The following is an 18,785-nucleotide window of genomic DNA, read 5'->3' on the forward strand; positions in this document are numbered from 1 at the left end:
TGTGGACTCAATTGAATTTTTACTGCCCTTGGTTCCTGGGGCCTTCTTTGCTTATCAAGCCATTTTTCAGGGGTACCTCCTCAATTGCAGGTCTGAACAAATGCACTCACACACCTGGGCGATGCCCCCAACCACACCTACTATACCCACACACATAGGCCTACACATGATATTGAAAAGTTGACATATTTGCCAAACAATGATCCCATGACTAACATTTTGTTGATCAGCACAGCAAAAATGGATTAGCCTAAACAAGTAGGCCTATATTAGGCGAACCATAGTGACCTATGTGTTTCCTTCTGATCATGTTGATGGGAGTTAGTTGCCAAAGATACAGGAAATGGTAAATGAAATACACAGGAAGAGTGAAATATGAAACAGAAGGAAGCATATGACTCTGAAATCCTATCTCATAGAAACAGTGCACCAAAGTTCCTCTTTTCCCAATAATCTAGGGAAAAGATATGTTATTAATTTAGCTGATGCACTGTGTGATTTCCTCCTTATTACAAATGTATTTAGGCCTAGATATTGAATGTGCACATAGTCTCATAGCCAGGATTTATTTGGGGTGGGGGTCTGGGGGAGGTTGAAAAGTGGACCTTGTGACAGCATTGAAATATGCATTATGTGTTTGCCATGGTTTCTGAATTTGACAGCCTTACTTGCATCACCATCTTAAATTGGGAAAAATCAGGAGAAAAATAAACATTTTCTACATGTATTTAAAAACAAAATCAAATATTGACCTCCAGGAGAAATCATAATAAGCAGGTATAAAATGTATTCCCTCGCTTTATCACTGTAAACACTCCCCAGCTTTACATGTTATATCAAGTGATATGATAGTAAATATACAGGAAGACCACACCCATTTTGTTTTATTGATAACCACACACAATTTACTATGCTTTAATGCAACACATGCTTTTACTACCAATTGACAAAAAAGTCACATGACCATTTATAGTAAGTCTATTTTCCAGTTTATATGTTATGTTTTTAATAAGTCAATAATAAATTTAATATTTTTGATAGTGATTAGATGTGAGAGCTGAACGGTGATATGAGTAAAATGTACTTTATAGTACAGGGATCTGGTATTGTGTATTACTGTCAGTGGCATAGATTTCTTTTGACTTTAGGCCGATGAGGTTGAGAACAAATGGTATCTTGAAATATAGTGGATCCAGCCCCTTTTGGCGACAGAATAAGCTTAGGGTGCAAATGTGTGCAAAGCAATTTTGCATGACCTATATTACAATGTAAATCTCCCACACAAGGTGTTAATTTTCACTTAGGGTTACCTGTATGGGTGACTCAATTTGAAATCTACACCCCCAATGTGTGGAAGATTAAGGTTATGGTTCCATTATGGGGGGGGGGTATATGGATTTCAACTGGAATAGCACAATTTACCAGATGGCTCTATAAAAAGGAAATTATATATTATATGTATGGGCTATTCCAGTTGAAATCCATACACCCCTATGGAAGACATGACATCATATACACATATGGGAGTGAGTGATGAATTTCAAATGGGGTAATATGCCTGAATGGGTGACTCCATTTGAAGTCTACAGTACACCCCTTGTGTGGAAGATTAAAGTCATATCTTTCATAGGGGGTTTGTGGAAATGAAATGCAACTGGAATAGCCCACTTTACAAGATGCTTTTAAAAGGATTTCCACAAAGATACCCCCAGTTTATAAGTGGCAATTTTCTATACCCATTTTTACATGACAAAATATCATTTTTATGAAAAAACAGTATTATACAAATTGTTTTTTGAATTGATTTGCCTTGACATGCTTTTACTATAGATAGCTTTTAGTGCCAGGGTAACATCATCAAATCACTCTTTTTATTCATAAAAAACACAAAGAATGGAAACACAAAACCCAGGACAAGGTTTGGGAAAACCCAAACCCAAACAGAGTATATAATGTACATCAAAAACAGCATGAAGTACAATTAAAACACAATTCATCAAAAAACAAGAAAACAATGTAGGCTTAGGCTATAATATGTGATTTTTTTTCCAGTTTGCATTTTTAACTAGCATTATATGATTATCTTATGGTCATTTTCACGGTAAAGGGTGTAACTTTTGATTTTTAGGGTCAAAATTTCAAACCACTTAAATATGTTTCTGTTTACTGTAATCATGCATAGAAGCAACTTAAATTCCAGTAAAATAGTGTTTCAAGGCTTAAACCTTTTGATTTCTGATAAAAATTTGACATTTCCATAACATTTTGGTTAAAATCTAAGAAAAATGTATTTTACATAAGCTCAGAAAATTATGACATGAAAGCTGGAATACATGTGAAATCCCATTCCAAAGTAAGTCAACAGATATAAGTTAAATTTTATACCATGTTTTGCTATGTTTGTAATTGCAATTTTGAAAAATTTTAACATCAAGGGTCATTTGCAATGGAAATTTCCCCACCTTAAACATATTTTTAAAGTTTTAATTGGGTTCCTAAAATAATTTAAATGTCTAACTTCATGTACAAATACTACTTGATGAAAGGAACCTCCCAGCCAAGTTTCACAGAAATTGGAGTTATTTTTTAGAATTGGCAATTCAAGCGATTTGTGTTTCGGAGGCTTCAGTTAACAACACAGGTGATCATAAAAGTAAAATATTTGGCTAACTACTACAAGTTGACATGAAAAAATAGGTAAAAAATATCACAATTACCAATTTTCATGCTTTGCTTCTAAGTATTGAATTTCAGTTGTGACAAAAATTAAATTATCACAGCAAGTCATTTTTTTTGTTTCGGAGGCTTCATGTTTACAATGGTTAAACATGGCAGAAGTAGTTTTTTTGAAAACAACACTGTTGGGATCATCTAAGCTGTTATTTTCTTGTGTGTATTGAATCAATGATTCTATCACGGCAGATATTGCAGATTTATAACATGATAATTTTTCACCCATTTGTTAAGTATGGTGTTATTTGCATGTGAAGCCTCCGAAGCGGGCTTTCTTGGATATCAGTATATTTTTCAAGCATTAACCATAATATCAATTTTTTTTTATTTTTATGACATTCTGCACATATCATGCAACAATTACAATGCAGATATCAATATGGAACATACCAATTTAGATATGCATAGATGATAATTAAGTTTACTGTTGTTTCGGAGGCTTCATTTGTTTCGGAGGCTTCAATTGTTAACGGAAAGACTCAGTACACGGTCGATCTTACCGTTTCGATGTTGATTAAGATACTTCTTGCATCGATCCCGAGATGCGGAAAAAACCAATAGTCATTTTGTCCCACATAAATGAATAAATAACAAAACCCCGATCCCCGAGTGGACTCACCCATTCGGTGACGTCACCTACGATAATCACCCTTATCCTCCTTGGTTTCTAGATGAGATAGGCGTGTGGATTTTTCTTTACCAACGCTAAGTATCATTACGAACCAAAGGACGAAATATACAGTTTGTTTGTTACACTGAGGTAAAAACCAACCAGTATAGTCGCTAGGGAGATAGTTTTGACGACATTTTTCGGCTAGAAAAGTGACAAAAACGATCCAAAAACTTAGCTTGTATGTGTGTTTCCGTTCATATACGGGACACACGTTTTCAAAATGGCCGCCCTTAGGTCGCCATTTTATTTTTGTTCTCACGTAAAACAACTATAACAGACTAGTAAGTTACAATAGATGTTTGTACAGTACTGTGTATACATGTATGGTGAGTGATTATCGCTATGTTTATGGTGTGCTCTATCGTTATATCTTTCAGTACTGGCGTCTGATGACGAGTTACTGCTAAGAGTTCGTGGGTTTCGAAGGACCAGCCTGACAAATCTTCCCCAAAAGGTTTTCAGTTTTCATCCCTTTGTATATATATTTTTATATCATACCACTACATCAGCGTCAGCCACTGTGCGTGTGGGTCTGTTTATTGGGCTTGAGCTTGTGTTCGGGGGTAGTGCTGTGCGCTCCCGATTACTACAATGTCTAGGCCTTGTCAATCATGCCCTTCCCTTGTACCAGAGTGGGACCCGCATCCACTCTGCTACTCCCACAGGGATTGCTCTAAATCAAATAAGTGTGCTTCCTTTTGCATAGGCTTATCGGACATCCACTTGAGGATTTAGAAAGTAGCGCTCGTTTAGGTCTTGACACAGACAGAAGGCGAAGACTAAGAAACAGAAGCCTACAGGTAAGATTGATATGGTAGGTACTAGCGAGGCGGCAAGGGCCACGCTAAGGTAACCTCTGGGGCTCCGGTCCCGGGCAAGCAGGCGGACCCTCCGGGGACTGCTAGCGAGCCCGAAGGCCTAGCAGCCAGCGAAAGCACTGACTTAACGTCTAAGCTAGTAGCAGGCAGCAGGGCGGTACTTGCCCTAACAGGCGAGTACCAGTCTACCAGTGAGATCTCTAGCGAGCTTCTTGCAGGTGGACACCCGTCTATTGCTGGCGAACGGCGGGTCTAGCACCCGCGAAGTAGCGGCGACGGACAGTATGCCAAGGTACCCGGGCTTGCCTGGGTTGAATCCTAGCATACAGCGTGCAGCGGACTTGCCTCGGCCGGTCAGTAGCCCGCAGCGTGCCAGTGGAACCCGGGCTTGCCTGGGTTGATCCACGACACGCAGCACGCCTTCGTTCCCCGCAAGGGTCGAATGAAAACGTGCATGGGTTTAGCAGAGACGATACCGGGGCTAACGCTTCAGGTGTAGTCTTAGCAGAACCAACTGGGGTTGTCACACGGCAGCGTTCCATGGTGGGACCGCCGAGTGATTCCCTGGGCCTTGGAATGGCTGCCGGCTGTCCTCCGGGACTGGCTAGCGGCTATACCGGGGTTGGGCTCGCAGTCTCTCACGGGACAGCGACCCAAGTGCAAACAGTGGCAGCTACCGAGTCGAGCTACGGCTTGACTTCAGTGGTAGCCACTATGCACGCGCCCATAGCTGCAGTCAGTGGTCAGCCACACACAGCGACCTTGGGCAAGGCTCAAGAGGTTAGGGTAGGTAGTTTGAACAGCCTGGCTGATCAACAACCCACTTATGTCCTCGAGAGCCAGCAGAGCGTGGGTGATCCATTACAGTCAATGGGTCAATTACCCTCTTATGATCGATCACTATCTATTCAGCGGAGCATGGCTCCATTGATTGATACTGCCTATTCAGGTAGCGAGGTGACTGATCGAGGGTATACACGCTCAGCTACCCGTGATACTAGGCAAGCTCCTTTTAGCCAAGGGACAGCCAGTATAGCGGGGTACCCATACCTGCGCTTGATCCTCTAGCGGGGGCGCTGTGAGGCATGGGTACAGTGGTGCGCAGCCGGAGCCCTACCGGGCACCTACGCTACAACCACGCAGGTACCGCAGTACTGTCCTGGTTACCACAGTCTCTGTGGCAACAGGGGGAGGCGGTACTGGTACTGCCGTTCCATGGGGTTTCCCTGGTGGCGGATCCTTTCAGGGTCAGCTACCAACAGGGTATGCCCGTGGTATCCGCCGCAGGGTGGTTTCTTCCACGGTCTACCACCGTGGCAAGTGCCGCCTAGCGTTGGGCAAGCCGTACCACCAGTTGTTACCCAACCCGGGCGGCGAGTGGCTAACCCTGATACAGCTCAGGGTAGGCCGCACACTGCTATGGCTAGGGCGACAGCAGCGAGAGCGTGCGGATCCCGGGATGCTATAGCTAGCATCTCGGGGTCTAGCGGGAGTACTCCCTCTTCTGCTGGTGTTCAGTTGGCTAGCCACACGGTGGCGACACCTCCCTGTCCACCTTCAGATGCCCGTCGTCAGATCTCTTCCTCATCAGAGAGTGAGTCAGAGTCTGAAGGCGAGGAAAGGAGTCGGAAGATGAAACCAGTAGCGACTCACAGTCTGATGAGACTGTGCAGCTAGCTTCAGGTATCCTTCCCCGCTTCCCGTGAGGAACTCGCTAGCAATGGTCTGCCTGCGGACACCGCTGAGGTGATGAGCCGTGTGGCCCAAGGTTTGGGCCTGGCTTTCTCTCAGGAGGAGTCCGTTCAGGAGGACCAGGGCATCTTTTCAGTAGGATGCCCAGCTAGCGCGTCCACACAAGGGTCGCCCGCACTTGCATTCCCGGCGGACCTCAAGGGTAGGTTTCGTAGGGCTGTCAGGCTCGCGGGAGCCTCGACGCCGCGGGCTTGCACGCTTCCACTGCGTGTTTCGCAGGAGGACTCTGAAACCTACCTCAGGGTCCCTGACATGGATCCAGAGCGTTGCCAGCGCCTGCCGCTGGCGGCCAAAGGCGCCGGGTCGCTCTCCCCCAGTGGGAGGAGGAGCTAAAGCTCATCGATAAGCGAGCACGCTCGCTTATCAGAGTCTCTAGCGTTGCTACCACGCTTGCCGAGCACCGCGGTAGGAAGGTAGCGAACGACCACGGGTCAACGTCTGAACTCTTCCTCGAGGTTAATCTGTTAGCGGTGCTAACAGCTAACCTCAACGAGAGTTCTATGGGCCTAGCCCATAGGATGTCATCTCGCCGCCGGGAGAATGCCTGTCTGTCCCTCCAGTCAACTTACGGCTCCGACTTTGCTGAAGCAATGAAGAAGTCAGACTCGGTGGGACAGGGGCTACTCTTTGGACAGGCCTTTTGCGCTACGGTGGAGGACCGGGCGAAAAAGGCCACCAATGAGAGCACTCTGAAGAAGTCAGAGGCTGCCCTGACCAAGGGAAGGGCAGTAAAGAAGCGAAGAAGAAGCAAAAGAAGAAGAAGTCTTCTAAGCGTTCTTCAGCGCCAGCTCCGGCTTCAGCAGGACGCCAGCACCACAGACTACACCCGAGCCGAGGCTACTCCAGCACCTCCCAAAAAATCTGGGAAGCGCAAGAGTAGTGCTGGATCGTATGGCAAGCGCCCTAAGAAGAGCCGTTCTTCTAAGGGTGGCAAACCAGATCGGTCCTGAGGGCACGGCGGTCGACAGGCCATGCCGGCAGGCCTTGGACTTCCACAGGGATTCCCCTGTGGGCGGCCGCTGTGCATTACGCCCAGAGATGGCATGCCATCTCACCGGGCGCCTGGGTATTGTCAGTGGTCAGTGGGGGTTACAGACTGGAATTTACCAGCCACCCCTCGTGCGCCTGCACGATTCAGAGGTCCACGGTAGTGCCGCCAGACGGCCCCCAGCGTCGGGCACTACTGTCAGAGGTCACTCAGCTTCTCACGAAGCAAGCGATTGTCCCGGTCTACCCCCCTTTCACCAAGGGTTTTGGAGCACTTTTTCTGGCTCCAAAGAAGACCGGCGACTGAGGCCCATTCTGAACCTCAAGCCGTTGAACGAGTTCATCAGGCCCAAGAGGTTCAGAATGGAGACTCTCGCTTCTGTGCTAGCCTGCCCCATCAAGGGTATGTGGGCGGCATCGCTAGATCTCTCGGACGCATATCTGCATGTTCCGATCGCACCTCAAGATCAGAGGTTTCTACGCTTCAAGGTACAGGGTCAAACTTACCAGTTTCGATGCCTGCCATTCGGCTTGTCCACCTCCCCCAGAGTGTTTACACTCCTGGTCAGGGCGGTGGCAGCGTACCTGAAGCGCAGGGGAGTCAACATGTGTTGCTACCTGGACGATTGGTTCATTTACGGACGCACCCCACTGGAGACACAGTGTCTCGTGGAGTTAGTAGTCCGTGCGGTGCGGGACCTGGGATTTCTGATCAACGTCCAAGAAATCCAATTTGGTCCCGACGCAGACACCACTATTCTTAGGGGCCCAGATCAACCTCAAGGAGGGGATCGCGGCGCCCGCACCCGAGAGGGTGACGAACATGGCGAGGTGTGCCCGACTCTTGGCCGAGTCAGAGGGAGCACCCGCTGTGGCATGGATGAAGGTTTTGGGCCTTATGGCCAGTATGGTAGACCTCGTGCCGTACTGCCGCTTTCACATGAGGCCTATACAACTACACCTTCTAGCCTTTTACAGGCCCAGTCGTCACCCAATATCCCTCGCGGTTCCGATGTCGGAGATCGCGCGAGAGGAACTCTGGTGGTGGACCCATCAGCCCAATTTGACTCAAGGTGTCAGGTTCCTGCACCAGCGGTCAAGCGTCACGTAGTGACGACCGGCAGCGTCAAAACTGGGCTGGGGGCCCATCCACGAGGACTCAGTCTCGGCCCTATGGTCGGCCACGGAGACGGAGTTCCATATCAACCTTCTCGAACTTTGGGCAGTGGAGAGAACTCTCCAGCATTTCGAGAAGGTGATCGTGGATCTCATATCGTTGTCCAAGCGGACAACACAACCGTCAGTGGTGGCCTACCTCAACAGACAAGGGGGCACAAGGTCACCACGGTTGTGCCTGCACGCACTTCGCCTGATAGGGTGGTGCAAGGCCAGGCAGATTACGTTGAGAGCGATGCACATAGCGGAGTCACCAACATCCTCGCGGACGATCTGTCACGAGGAAAGGTGTCGGGACCTACAGAATGGTCCCTTGCTCCGCAGGTCGCCCAGACGATCTTGGTGATGTACCACCCCTCGATAGATGTGTTCGCATCTCATCGCAATCATCAGCTGCCGGTGTACTGCTCGAGGGTCGCAGACCCACAGGCATTCGCCGTGGGCGCTCTGTCCGTGAGACTGGGGAGGAATGACTGCTTACGCTTTCCCCGATCTCGCTACTCGCAAGGGTGGTGACCAAGATCGGGAGGGAGGATTGCAACGTCATTCTGATAGCACCGTTCTGGCGAAACACCTGTGGTTTCGACCGATGGTGGATCTACTAGCGGCACAGCCGCGAGTACTCCCGAGTTACCAAATCTACTCCGGATGCCCGGAGGAGAGGTACCAAGTCTACCACTAGAGCACCTGCAGTTAGCTGCATGGCCCTTATCAGGGAACGTCTTGGCGGAGGGAGGCTTTTCATCAGAAGCTGCTTCTCTCATCGCCGGGGTAGACGCGAGTCTACCCTCCGTGCGATATAGTCAGCGTTTGGCTCCCTACTACGCATGGTGCGATGAGAGAAATACATCTCCCACTAGAGCCTCTGTGCCTCTAGTGGCAGATTTTCTGACAGAAAAGTTCAGGTCAGGACTTCAGCAGGCAACGATAGCCAACTATAAGTCAGCCATTCTCTCGATTCATCGGGATTCAAGACGGGTCGACTATCAATTCAGATGGGTCCCTAAGTCTTCTTCTCGACGGTATGTTCAACGGCGCCCGCCGAAAGGAAGGTGGTCCCTCCATGGGACCTCAACACAGTCTTGGAGTATATTAAGGGTCCCCTTTGAGCCCCTGTCAAAAGCGACCCTTAAATACGCCACTCTTAAGGCGGCCTTTCTTCTGGCGTTGGCTTGGGACGGCGCTGCTCAGAGTTGCACGCAGTCTCGAAGTCAGCCTCCGTATTACTAACAACGGAGCGACGCTGTTTCTTCGCCCGGATTTCCTTGCAAAAAATGAGCGAAGTACATTCCGACACTCGCCCCTCTTCCTCCCCAGTATTGGGCAGGGTTACAATAGCCGAAGACAGGTTGTGGTGCCCGGTGAGGGCGCTACAGCACTACCTTGGCCGAACACAAACCTTAAGAGGGGCTCATGACCGCTTATTTATCACTCACGCAGAACCGCACGGTCCAGCCGCTAAACAGACTCTGGCACGGTGGCTGGTCCAGGTGTTGAGTGGACTCGGGGCGGCAAAAGGCGCTTCGCCCCAAGGCCCACTCAACCAGATCTATCTCATCTTCGTGGGCCTACCATAGGGGTCCCCATAGAAGAGATTTGTCAGGCTGTGTCTTGGAAGAACCCGTCGTCCTTTTCCACGGTTTACTACAAAAGCGTAAACCAACGACCAGGCGATAAGTTCTCCAGGGCTATTCTGCGGAGATAAGGTGGTGGTTGGGTAGGAGGTGTTTTGCGGACAATCAGAATTGCAACATGGTAAGAACCAGTGTTTCTATTCTTAACCACTGAACTTTCAGTTCAGGGGTTTTTGTCTGTTCACGTAGTCTTTCTGTTTCCGGCCGTGAGGGGGAAATAGTTTGACCTCGCGATTACCATGCTACCCACTCTCCCGATCCTTATCAGATGCTGGCCAATCTTGTACCTCCATCCGTCGGTTACTTGCTAGATCGATCTTTCAGATGTTGATGCAAGAAGTATCTTAATCAACATCGGAACGGTAAGATCGACCGGTGTACTGAGTCTAGTCCCAAACAAAAATGTTTGGTAGACTCATAACCGTGCGATCTTACCTTTCCGATGTTGATTATCTCGACCCCGCCGCCCCTACAAGTTTGGCCGAGTAGGGGCTGCCCAAGTCGGATAAGGGGTGATTATCGTGTGTGACGTCACCGAATGGGTGAGTCCACTCGGGGATCGGGGTTTTTGTTATTTATTCATTTATGTGGGACAAAATGACTATTGGTTTTTCCGCATCTCGGGATCGATGCAAGAAGTATCTTAATCAACATCGGAAAGGTAAGATCGCACCGGTTATGAGTCTACCAAACATTTTTGTTTGGGACTAGTTTGTATTGGGTCCCATTTTCAAACGGTGATATATATCTCCATGATTTAAAAACAAGTGACTTGAGGATCTACTTTGCTACATTTTGATAAATAGATTGGATGAGCTCTTTTATTTATATTTGCCCAAGCTTGCTGAACAGTTTGTTTCGGAGGCTTCAAAAAAGTTAACGGAAAATCGGCTCTTTGAAGTCAAGATTTTATAAAAATTTTAAAAGCTTGCAAATCAACTAATTTTTGTTACCCATTTCAAGTTAAGATATCAACTGTCATGAATCAAGAAGAAGTGAAGAAATAACCAAGAATTATGAACCAAAGCTATACCCACAAAGTTTGTTAACAATTGTTAACGGAAAATGAAGCCTCGAAACGACAAATATCAAGTCCGGTTCTCAAAAATACAGGGCTGTTCACAATTAAATCTAATGTGGCAGTGTTTACTGAACATATGACCGTACTTTCAGGATAAGAAAAATTATCCATGAACTAACTGAAGAAAACACAGGGTTTTACAAAATGTTACTGTTTTTTACAGTTTTTCAAAATGGCAATATTAGGTACATTTAAGCCTGCTAAAACTGAACGCAGTAACTCCCGAAGATGATTATGCTACCCAAGGTAGCTGCTAACTAGATGACTTATGTGGCCAAAAATCATGGAATTCTGTGGCTTTATTAGAAAACTACGGATCAAAATGTTAAAAATCCAAAGTTACACCCTTTACCGTGAAAATGACCTTATACCAAATCACTTAGGTTACTTTAAATTTTATTTCAAATTAATCATAATCCAATTTGTTATGGATGGAACTACCAGTACCAGCAAAAATAATTTAGCCCTTATTATTCAAACGTTATATTCCTATTATACAATGTAGATGTACTAAAACTATACTTGATGAGCAGCATATGGTATTATTATGGTAATACCATAGCTACATGTATGATAGCGTTGCTGATGATGGTGATAAGGGACCGATCGTTATTTACGGCAGGGGGGGAATGGGTGTTTTGGCAAAAATATCGACAAAAAATTTCACGTTTCACCCCTCGCGTCCGCTCAAAATTTTCGTGTTCCCCCTTGTTTTCCCAATTTTCTCCATTTAAAATTTAACAATCCCCCTCCTGGTTCAACTAAAATTTCAGGTTCCCCCTCAAGACCACAAAAAATTTTGTGTTCCCCTAAATTTACCCATTCCCCCCTGCCATAAATAACGATCGCTCCCTAAGTAGAAGGAGGAGGAGGAGAAAGATGACAACCATGACAACTACAACATCAACAATGATGGCAATGATAGAGATGAGGATGATGATGATGATAATAATAATGACAATTATAATGAGATGACAGGTTTAGGTATATTTTGCAAGAATTGAAATAAATATTATTTTGCAAGAATTGATAAAAATATTATTTTGCAAGAATTGAAAAAATATATATATCAAATTAAGAAGGCTATGTACACCCTGACTATCCCAACATAATTTTACTTTGAAAATGCAACTGTGCCAAATATTTACTGAGGTTTGTTGTTAACCCTAACAGTCAGGTGCATTTTTGACAAGAATGGAGGAAAGAAGGAAGGAGGAAAAAAATATGGAGAGAAAACTTTTTGCTCATGTGCACTTTTGAAACACAGACCCCCTCGGGTGCCAAACACGCGACTGTATGTTTGTTTGCATGGTGATACAATCGGATCACATGTAGGGATAATTTTACTTTGTGCACTGAGGTTGTTTGATGTTCGGCAAGTTTAGGGTGAATGATAATAAGTTCTGCCTATTTGGAAGGGATCTATATACAATGTTCTGCCTATTTTGAACTAATCAGACTGTAGATTTAATGTAATCCAGTTAGACCAGACACTTGCATGTTTTCTTTTATTTGAGTGAAGACTTGAGGTTACCAGCTGCAGTATGGGTACCACATGGCTAATTGGGTATATGATGTGTTGTCCTAAGGCTTATTGGGCCCCTTGATTCAGATGGATGATAATGTTCCAAAAGAGTGTTTGGATTCAGATGGGTGCAGTATGTTCCAAGAGGGCATTTGAATGTATGTTATTTGGTGCGCAAATTGTTCTGTTGTTTGTTACTAAGGGACGCACCATTAGACTTCAAGGGGGGGTGGAGGAAGTTGGGGTCGGGGCAAGTTTTTTTTTTTTCGCCGCCAAAGTTTTTTATTTTTTTTATTTTCATGCATTTATACAGTTAGGTGGGGAGAGGTTTTTTTTTTTTTAGTGTTGGTGGGGAAAGTGTTTTTTTTGCTCATGTAGTGGGGAAGGTTTTTTTTCAAAAACTTCCTCCCCCTCCCTTGAAGTCTAATGGTGCGTCCCTAAGGCCACAAGAAGAAAATTGTTTGATTGGCATAACATAAAAAAATTAGGGTAGGTAGGTCAGGATTTTTTTTTTTTTACTTTTAATAAATTGCTTTTGATAAAGGCCTTGGAGCTTATTTTCTTCCCTTTTGTTAAATTTAATTAATTAATTAATTTATATTATTATATGTTTTTTTGCAAACAAATAAAAAAATCTCTAAGGTCGGGCCCAATTTTAGGGTCAGTCGGGTTAACGCCAATCAAACAAAGGTTGTCAGTACTAAACGTTTTAAAGTTTTAAACACCTTGGAGCTGTTTAAATGTTTAGAAAAATCTCTAAATGTGTAAACGTTAAAATAAATTAATAAATTAATTTAAAAAAAATACTTTTGGCCAAAAAAGCAAACTAATGGAGGTCCAAAACAAGTTTGTTTTTTTAACGTTTAAATGGCCAATTTTTTTACTGTTAAACGTTTAGCCCATTAAACAGAAATCAACAGTCTTAATTTTTAAAACTAGATTGTCACTTTTTGGAAGGTAGGAGGACCTGACAATTTCAGAAAGAGCCAAATCATAAGCTAATTTTGGGATGTGTGTGATGTAAACGAGGACACAATAGAGAGTTCCCGTGTTTTCAAGCGGAACGGACTACAATAGTGTTTATAACGTGATTCGCACCGCCGTATTCCTCATTCCTTTGATTTGGTCAATGACCCTATTGGTGCTACATTCTACAAAATAACATTTGCTAATTATTGCGCGAGTGTTGGTATTCTGAAAATTGTAAACGGAGTTTAGGTTTCCCTCCAAGATGGCGGGTAACCCAAAACACAGGAACTCTCTATTGGGGACACACACATAAGAAATCTGTATATGCAGGGGTGATTGTATGTATGGGGTTGGATTTTGTGATTATACTGTATATAGGAAATAACACACATGTGTTGAGTTGCAAATCAAATTGTACCAAGTTTTAAGTTTCATTTCTAGGTTCATTTGTTTTTGCCTTCATCAACATTCCTTGCAACATCTATACTGAACTATATGAACCCATACAGTGTACTTTTTCTTGAAAATAAAGACCCCTGGATAAAATTGACATTGCTCACTGCAATCACAGAGAAGTAATTTGGTATCTCAAGTATGTAGTGCAGCAGAATTGATTATTTCAATTCATCCATCCAATCCATTTTGAGCTTGCAGCAATTATTGGAAAGATTCCATACATTTGCTGTGAAGTCTCCTACACAGGGATAAATGTGATCAATGTAAAAAGAACAACATACTATTACCAGTCAACACTCAAAATTTTCACGGGAAAATTTTCTGGACACGTGACCAATGCGTATCAATGTGAGTGTAACATCGAGTTTGATCCCTGACCCCCGGCGGTGACCTCGCTATTCAAGTCTTAGTAATTTTGCATTGGAATAGTATTCTTGGCCGCAATTTTGATAGAAATTTGTGCATTGCAAATTTATTGAATATTATGCAATCTTAATTTCTTCACAGTATCATCAAAACGTAATTTCAAAAATATCTATCTACGGAAAAAAATATTTTATCTACGGAAACTCTACCATAATATTATTAACTTGCGACAAGAACTTATTTTGCATCAAAGGAGGAATTCTTCTTATTTAAATACATTGGTAGAGCACCTGCTATGCTCGGGTCACATACCATATTTACTAATATGTCTGCGTCCATAGGTGTCACATGTCCAGAAAATTCCTGTGAAAATTTACCTATTAATTCGGACTGATTACGGTTGGAAAATCAATTGCATACCTGCCAACTACTCCGATTTTCGCTGAGTTACTCCGATTTCCCGAGTTTTAATCCCCGAAAATCGGAGTACTCCGATTTTCTGGAAAAAAATTTTTTATTTTTTATTTTTTTTTTTTAATTTTAATTTTATTTCTTTTCCAAAGTTTTCGGCGACTTTGGAAAACCGCTGGACCTATTCTGAAGTGGTAGGATCATTCACAGTTAATTTGAAAAAAATTGGAAAAAAATTACAGTTTGTTATCCTTAATATGCAAACCACTAACTAATGTTTACCTCTTCATCTAGCACATATTATAAATGCATGGAAAACCAATGCATGTATAATAATGTGATAGATGAAGAGGTAAACATTAGTTAGTGGTTTCCATATTAAGGATAACAAACTGTAATTTTTTTTTGTAATTTTTTTCCAATATTTTTCAAATTAACTGTGAATGATCCTAGCACTTCAGAATACGTCTAGTGGTTCTCCAAAGTCAGAAAAAACTTGACATGTTTTTTGTTAAATGGATTTTTTTTTTGAATTTTTAACTTTGTATTGTGCATCATATCAGTGTCCTATCAGTCACGTAGGCCTTGTTATAAAGCCAAAAAATCGCTTCAACGAATGATCGTTATGTACAAAATTAATAAATTAATTTTAAAAAAATACTTTTGGCCAAAAAAAGCAAACTAATGGAGGTCCAAAACAAGTTTGTTTTTTTAACGTTTAAATGGCCAATTTTTTTACTGTTTAAACGTTTAGCCCATTAAACAGAAATCAACAGTCTTAATTTTTAAAACTAGATTGTCACTTTTTGGAAGGTAGGAGGACCTGACAATTTCAGAAAGAGCCAAATCATAAGCTAATTTTGGGATGTGTGTGATGTAAACGAGGACACAATAGAGAGTTCCCGTGTTTTCAAGCGGAACGGACTACAATAGTGTTTATAACGTGATTCGCACCGCCGTATTCCTCATTCCTTTGATTTGGTCAATGACCCTATTGGTGCTACATTCTACAAAATAACATTTGCTAATTATTGCGCGAGTGTTGGTATTCTGAAAATTGTAACGGAGTTTAGGTTTCCCTCAAGATGGCGGTAACCCAAAACACAGGAACTCTCTATTGGGGACACACACATAAGAAATCTGTATATGCAGGGGTGATTGTATGTATGGGGTTGGATTTTGTGATTATACTGTATATAGGAAATAACACACATGTGTTGAGTTGCAAATCAAATTGTACCAAGTTTTAAGTTTCATTTCTAGGTTCATTTGTTTTTGCCTTCATCAACATTCCTTGCAACATCTATACTGAACTATATGAACCCATACAGTGTACTTTTTCTTGAAAATAAAGACCCCTGGATAAAATTGACATTGCTCACTGCAATCACAGAGAAGTAATTTGGTATCTCAAGTATGTAGTGCAGCAGAATTGATTATTTCAATTCATCCATCCAATCCATTTTGAGCTTGCAGCAATTATTGGAAAGATTCCATACATTTGCTGTGAAGTCTCCTACACAGGGATAAATGTGATCAATGTAAAAAGAACAACATACTATTACCAGTCAACACTCAAAATTTTCACGGAAAATTTTCTGGACACGTGACCAATGCGTATCAATGTGAGTGTAACATCGAGTTTGATCCCTGACCCCCGGCGGTGACCTCGCTATTCAAGTCTTAGTAATTTTGCATTGGAATAGTATTCTTGGCCGCAATTTTGATAGAAATTTGTGCATTGCAAATTTATTGAATATTATGCAATCTTAATTTCTTCACAGTATCATCAAAACGTAATTTCAAAAATATCTATCTACGGAAAAAAAATATTTATCTACGGAAACTCTTACCATAATATTATTAACTTGCGACAAGTAACTTATTTTGCATCAAAGGAGGAATTCTTCTTATTTAAATACATTGGTAGAGCACCTGCTATGCTCGGGTCACATACCATATTTACTAATATGTCTGCGTCCATAGGTGTCACATGTCCAGAAAATTCCTGTGAAAATTTACCTATTAATTCGGACTGATTACGGTTGGAAAATCAATTGCATACCTGCCAACTACTCCGATTTTCATGAGTTACTCCGATTTCGAGTTTTAAACCCCGAAAATCGAGTACTCCGATTTTCTGGAAAAAAAATTAAATTTTTTATTTTATTTTTTTATTTTAATTTTATTTCTTTTCCAAAGTTTTGGCGACTTTGGAAAACCGCTGATCTATTCTGAAGTGGTAGGATCATTCACAGTTAATTTGAAAAAAATTGGAAAAAAATTACAGTTTGTTATCCTTAATATGCAAACCACTAACTAATGTTTACCTCTTCATCTAGCACATATTATAAATGCATGGAAAACCAATGCATGTATAATAATGTGATAGATGAAGAGGTAAACATTAGTTAGTGGTTTCCATATTAAGGATAACAAACTGTAATTTTTTTGTAATTTTTTTCCAATATTTTTCAAATTAACTGTGAATGATCCTAGCACTTCAGAATACGTCTAGTGGTTCTCCAAAGTCAGAAAAAACTTGACATGTTTTTTGTTAAATGGATTTTTTTTTTTTTTTTTTAACTTTGTATTGTGCATCATATCAGTGTCCTATCAGTCACGTAGGCCTTGTTATAAAGCCAAAAAATCGCTTCAACGAATGATCGTTATGTACAAAAGTATAGGAAACTGCATTTTTCAAAGCACATTTTCTATGTGAAGGAAGCATATTTTTCAAACTTGTAAAAACAGGTCCCAGAATGTTTTTTCACATTTTTTCAAAGGTTGCAGTCATCAAATATGTGTTGAAAGTTTTGTCAGATAACCTCCTCAAATACAAACCTTCAGAATAGGTCTAGAGGTTCTCTAAAGTCACCAAAAACTTTGAAAAAATTAAGAAAAAATTGATTTTTTTTAAATGTTCAACTTTGTATTGTGCATCATAGCAATGTCCTATCAGTTATGTAGGCCTTGTTATAAAGCCAAAAAATCGCTTCAACGAATGATCGTTATGTACAAAAGTATAGGAAACTGCATTTTTAAAAGCACATTTTCTGTGTGAAGGAAGCATATTTTTCAAACTTATAAAAACAGGTCCCAGAATGATTTTTCACATTTTTTTCAAAGGTTGTAGTCATCAAATATGTGTTGAAATTGTTGCTAGATATGGAGTATAAATCCCTCCTCAAAGTGTATAAAAGCCTAGGGCTTCATTTTCACCTTGTTCTTTATTGTTGTTTTTCTATAAAATGTGTCTTCTGTGAAGGGGCTTATAAGGGTTTTTACAGTGTAGAAACCCTCTAGCTTTGGGGGGCTTCGCCCCCTCAACCCCCACCAGGGCTTTGCCCCTGGAACCCCTTAAGCGGGCCCCTGGACCCCCCCGCCGTCAGAGGCGATACTACGGGCGCTTCGCGCCCTACGTTCGCCATGTACTCTGTTTTCTAGGTTTTCAATGTTGGCAGGTATGCAATTGATATGCCAACAAAACAACCAGATGCAGATATTTTTATGTTCTGTTTTTATAAAATTTATATATTCTTATCTCAGAAACATCTTAAAAATTTTAGAGAATGAACCAAAAGTTTGATGAAGTTCTATGAATAAAAAGTCCTCCGTCCCTCCCTATAACGTAAGTGTGAAATGTAAAAAGTAAAACCGTAAAGATCAGACTTTTTGACCCCTCCTTCCCCTGACATGGCTAACAAAAGGACTAACGAAAGGACTTTTGCTGAGGGCATCATCAAACTTTTGATTTGTTTATTCGCATTTATTTATTTACTTTATTTTATTTTATTTATTTTTATTTTTTATTTATTTATTTATTTATTTTATTTAATGACATCTTTAACGAGGGTAAACCCTGATCAGTGCAAGCACTGCTTTCCACATGGGCCCTTGATACAATAAAATATAAACAAATGATTTACAAAGAAATAAATGTAAAATACACTTAGAAAGTCATTGCACCAATTGTAAATACAAGATATAAAACAAATAAATATTATAAAATTACAAACTACATAATATATACAGAGTAATACCATAAAATATTTAAAAGATTAAAACACATGAGACTATAAACAGGATAGACTAGTTAGGTTTGTAAAATGTGCTCCTTGATCGACTTTTTAAAGTTAATAATATTGCTTACATGCATGTAGTGTAATTTTTTGTAAATTGAAACAGAGTCATGCATCTAAAG

The 18,785-nt window shown here is 41.8% G+C and overlaps 1 protein-coding gene across 1 annotated transcript in view; it reads left to right on the top strand.

The window, feature by feature from the left end:
• Window positions 1-18,785, top strand: part of LOC140150695 (BAR/IMD domain-containing adapter protein 2-like) — a 118,708-nt gene that overhangs the window by 24,938 nt on the left and 74,985 nt on the right.

This window comes from Amphiura filiformis, chromosome 4 (assembly GCF_039555335.1).
Source record: "Amphiura filiformis chromosome 4, Afil_fr2py, whole genome shotgun sequence".
In the NCBI taxonomy this organism is placed as follows: Eukaryota; Metazoa; Echinodermata; class Ophiuroidea; order Amphilepidida; family Amphiuridae; genus Amphiura; species Amphiura filiformis.